The following is a 5,263-nucleotide window of genomic DNA, read 5'->3' on the forward strand; positions in this document are numbered from 1 at the left end:
CCCCGCATCCTAATGTCTTAGAGCAAGTCATACCTGTGGCAAATACTTTTTTTTTTTTTGGCAAAGGCTTATCGAGTGTCTTTTGTGTCTAGGGATGGTGCCAGGTTTCAAGGAAATGCCTATGTCAACATAGGCATGATCCCTACCCCTAGGGTGCAAACAGTCTATCAGGAAATATAAGCAAATAGGCAGATAATTATAATTATAGATAACTATATAATTATAGAGCAACGGTTCTTAATCTGGAGTCCATAGAAACCTAAAGAATTTTAAGTCTATTAAACCCTTGAATCGTATGCAAAATTTATTGTGCGTTTTTCTTTTTTTCTGGGGAGAAGATCTACAGGTCTTTGCAGATTCTCAAAGAGGCCTCTGATCCAAAAAGGTTGAGGGAATGCAATATAGTATGGTAAGTACAATACTATGGGAAGCACAGCAAAATCCAGGGACCCCCAAGAGGGACACTTAACTCAGAATGGTGGCAGGGGTGGGATGAGGAAAATTCCAGAAAGTCTCCTTAGAGAAATTTTTTATTTTGAAAATATAATCTGAATAAGATGTTAACTAGATAAAGAGAGGAGGGAAATTCTTTTAGAGAAAACAGCTGGGAACTAAGGGAGAGTTTTAATTTGAAGAGTAACATGACCCATGACTGGGTTTGTGTTTTGGAAGGATCACTCTGGTTACAATGTGGGGGATGGACTGAAGCAGGGTACGAGGCCGCTGCAGCAGAGAGTCCAGCTGAGGGATGCTGGTGACCTGGTCCCAGCAGGCTGGAAAGATGTGGTCGGGTTATGGTGATTACTGGTGCAAGGATTAAGTGAGGTATTTTAAATGCCAAGCCGATGCATGAAGATATTACAGCGCCTTGCATGGGGCATAAGCCTATCTACAGTGCCTAGCACAATGCTCGACACATCGTAAATAGATTCCCTTCCTCCTTTGTCTCCTGGCCTCCTGAACTAAAAACACTCCCTCACTGAATCCTGCACACACATTTTTATAGAAGGATCTATGAAAACTCCTTACGCGTTTTTGCCTCCATCCCTGTACCCTCCTTTAAGAGCGGTGCTGTCCCATCGAAATGGAAGGTGAACCACCGCTGCATACCACATAAGTCAGCTTAAACTTTCTAGGAGCTATATTCCAAAACCAACGTGAAATAATTGAAATTAATTTTTTTAAGTGGGCTCCATGCCCAACATGGGGCTTGAACTCACGACCCTGAAATCAGGAGTCTCATGCTTTACCGACTGAGCCAGCCAGGCACCCCTGGAATTTAATTTTAGCAATGTATTAATCCAATATGGACAGAATATTACATTTCCACATGTAATCAATTAAAAATCATCAAGAGGATGTTAAAGATTCTTTTCCTTGTGCCAAGTGTTCAAACTCCAATGGGTGTTTTAGACCTACAGCACATTTTATTTCAGACCTGCCACACTTTAAATGCTCAAGAATTGGGGCACCTGGGTGGCTTGGTCGGTTAAGCATCTGCCTTTGGCTCAGGTCATGATCTCGGGGTCCTGGGATCGAGCCCTGCATCTGGCTCCACGTTCAGAGGGGAGTCTGCTTCTCTCTCTGCCCCCCCTCCCAGCTCATGCTCTCTCTGTCTCTTATTCAAATAAATAAATAAAATCTTTAAAAAAAATCCTCAAGTGTTACATGTGGCTGGTGGTTACCACAGAAGACAGAGCACAGAGCTAGATGGTAAACTCCTCGCAGGCAAGCCCAGTGTGTTCGACTGGTATCCCCAGGAACTAGCTCAGTGCTTGATACATAGTCAATGCCCAGTAACTTCTTGTTGGGTAGAAAGATGGAAGGAGGGATGGATGAGGAGATCCCTTCCAGCTTCCCAGATGTCATTTCAGCTGAGTCGGCAAAGGTGAGCAGGATCTCAGCAGTTAAGGATGGTGGGCTACCAGAGCCAGGATGCAAGGGACCAAAGCCATAGGCAAGGAAAAGTGATACCAGGAAACTGTAAGAAGTTAAGAATAGCATTTGACTAAAGTATGTGCAGGGCATATGTTTTACCAGAAAAGGTGGGAAGTGATCTTGGAGTTTGCTGAAAGCTGACACCCAACCCTATACATCTGGGGATCCCCAAGCTTCCAGAGTCATTTCCAATCAGTAAATATTTAAGGAACAAATGAATAGAGCAGTGAGATGGAGAAGTAGCAGAAAAGGATCACAGGAGAAAGGAAAATGCTAGCCAAGTGGTTAACTATTGCTGGGGTTCCTGTAGGCAAGAAATAAACCACAGGAAAGCTTATTCGAGAATCTAGGTTGTCATCACCATGATGGAAAGAGGAATGGGTCCTTGGAGGCAAACCGTTGGAGAAGCCGGAAGTCCAGTCAATGGTTCGAAGCGAAAACAAGGTTGTGGGTCTCAGTGTCTTCTGGTCCCTAGTAGATCGGGCCTGGAGGGAACTTGAAGAGTCATGTGTTGGTGCAGAGGGTCCGAGCTTGAAATCAAGCTTGACTCTTGTCATATGACGCAGCATTATTGCCACCTGGTCCTTGAGGAGCCAGGTTTGCATCCGTCCTGCTCACCAGGTATAGAGGAAATGAGCAAATTGCCCTGAATTTGATGAAAATGGATATGGTTCTTCAGGCAAAAAAAAAAAAAGTGTGTGGGCATCTCATCAGAGATTGTTTCAAAAATCCAAATCAGTCTATTTTTGAAAGATATATATATATATTTTTTATCAAAGGCATGTTTTGTTTAAAATATCCCATCTGGGGGCACCCGAGTGGTATAGTCGGTTCAGCGTCTGATTCTTGGTTTCAGCTCAGGTCTTGATCTCAGGGTCGTGAGATGGAGCCCAGCGTGGAGCTCCGAGCTCAGCATGGAGTCTGCTTGGGATTCTCTCTCCCTCCCCCTCTTCCCCTCCCACTTAAAAAAAAAAGATTTTATTTATTTATTTGACAGAGAGAGACACAGAGAGAGAGGGAATACAAGTGAGGGAGAGGGAGAAGCAGGCTTCCCGCTGAGCAGGGAGCCCGATGTGGGGCTCGATCCCAGGACCCTGAGATCATGACCTGAGCCGAAGGCAGACGCTTAACGAATGAGCCACCCAGGCGCCCCTATTACGAATCTTTTTATGTGTGGTGGTGGTATTTATGGTCATGTAAAAATAAAGAGTCCTTTTCTTTTAGAGATGTATGTGGAAATATTTACAGATGAAAGAATATGGTGTCCAGGATTTACTCTAAGATGAGAAAGGTGGGGAGGCACCTGGCTAGATCTTGGGGATGTAAGTTCGAATCCCACATTGAGTGTAGAGATTACTTAAAAATTTTTAAAAATCTAAAAAAATAAATGAAGTGGAAAGGGATAGAAGAGAGGGTATAGCTGAGTTTGTCCGTGAGTTGCTGAGTGGGGTGCTGGGCAGAGGGGGTTCGTGATTACCTGTCTTAGTCCAGTCAGACTGCTATAAAAGAATTCCATATAACTGATGGTTTATAAACAACAGAAATTCATTTCTCACAGTCTGGAGGCTGGAAGTCCAAGATCAAGATGCCAGCAGATTCGGTGTCTGGCGAGGGCTCCTTCCTGGTTTGTAGACACCAGTCTTCTGGCTGTGTCCTCACATGGTTGCAAGGACAAGGGAGCTCTCCGGAGTCTTTAATAAGGGCACCAGTCCCATCCACGAAGGCTCCACCCTCATGACCTACTCACCTCCCAAAGGCCCAGCTCCTAGCACCATCACATTAGGGGCTATGATTTCAACATATGAATTTACGGGGAGGACATAAACATTCATTCCGTTGCATTACCGGTCTCTCTACTTTTGCGTATATTTGAAATCCTCTATAACAGAGTATCTACAAATCATTTTTTAAAAGATTTTATTTTTTTTTTAAGTAATCTCGACACCCGACATGGGCCTTGAACTCACAACCCTGAGATCAAGAGCTGTGTGCTCCACCGACTGAGCTGGCCAGGTGCCCCCCCCAAAATCATTTTTGTTGATATGATTTATACTAGGAGAGCTGGAAATGAGATCCTAGAGAAAATAAGAAATTTCTCAGTGTGACCCTCATAACCCCACACGATGTGGTCTCAACTTACCTGTCTAAATTCTTGTCTCCTACCCTTTCAACACAGTGGTTTCTCCCTAGATTGGCCTCTCCTCGGTCTTCCCCACTTGCCTTGCTTCTTTCTGGCCATTTTCTCTCCTTTGCTGGTGCTGTTTCCCATTGGAAAGGCCCCTTCTCTACTAAGCCACCCGGCCAGGTTCTCCCCACTGAGTAGCCTGAGCCAATTCACCTCCTCCCTGAAGCTTCACTCAACACTCCGACCAAAATTTCTTTGAGTTCCTGTTGTCCTTAAACCTACTTTGTTTCCTGCCTGCTCACGCCTCCTCCTCTAAATTAAAATATAAGCTTCTTCAGGGCAGAGATCATCCTGCCCTGAAGGCAGGGCACAGAGCAGGCTCAGGCAAATATGTAATCAATAACAAATAATCGGTTCAGTTTGTGATCCCAAATCCCCCTGGTGTTGCTTTGGTATTCTCATCTCGTCCTTGCCCTGATGATGCAGCAAACTGGATTAATCCTAATTCCTTGAACATACCCCAGGCTTTGCCACCACCCTGATTTGGTCACAATGCTTCCTCTTTTTCCAGGGCCTTCCCCAGATCTGTACCTACTGAAATTCTGTCTGTTCTTGGAAGCTTGTCTCGTGTACCTCCTCCTCCAAAAGCCCCCACCCTCTGCTCCCCATGCCCCCTCCAGCCCAACCAAATGTAATTCTTTCTTTCTTTTTGTTTCTAGAGGCTTAAATTGTGCAACAGTTTTGGCAGGAGAAAAATCACCGCACACTTTGAGAATCTCATGGGAGCTGTGGATACTCTCTCCTCACCCTAAAGGCCCAGGTGCACACACGATGTCATGGTTAATTTTGTGAGGGAGGCTCATGGACCCAGGTTACATTCCTGCCCAGGTCCCTTCCTTCTAACATTGATCATAATCTTTCCGGTGCTCAAGTTATTAGAGACATTTTTTTTTTCTTCCAGATTATGAGCATCTTCTGGGGAAAAAACACCTTGCTTACCTTTGTTATCCCCATGGCACCTAGCAGGTTGCTTGAAAGACATTTGTTGTGCAGTCTCTCCAGGATCCCATTTGTATACGACCAAGAATATTCCAGTCAAGTTAACTCATTTTCTTCCTGAAAGAAGCCTGGCCAAAAATGGCTGGGATGCCAGTCAATGGGATCATGCAGTGCAGTGTGACAGGAAGCCTTGCGGAAACT

The 5,263-nt window shown here is 44.8% G+C and overlaps 1 non-coding gene across 1 annotated transcript; it reads right to left on the reverse strand.

Annotated features, from left to right (window-relative positions):
* Positions 1-1,195: 1,195 nt before the first annotated feature.
* TRNAR-CCU lies at positions 1,196-1,268 on the reverse strand. Its single transcript has one exon. It is a non-coding gene; the product is annotated as a tRNA-Arg (tRNA).
* Positions 1,269-5,263: the final 3,995 nt, after the last annotated feature.

Source organism: Neomonachus schauinslandi, chromosome 15 (genome assembly GCF_002201575.2).
Source record: "Neomonachus schauinslandi chromosome 15, ASM220157v2, whole genome shotgun sequence".
Taxonomy (NCBI): domain Eukaryota; kingdom Metazoa; phylum Chordata; class Mammalia; order Carnivora; family Phocidae; genus Neomonachus; species Neomonachus schauinslandi.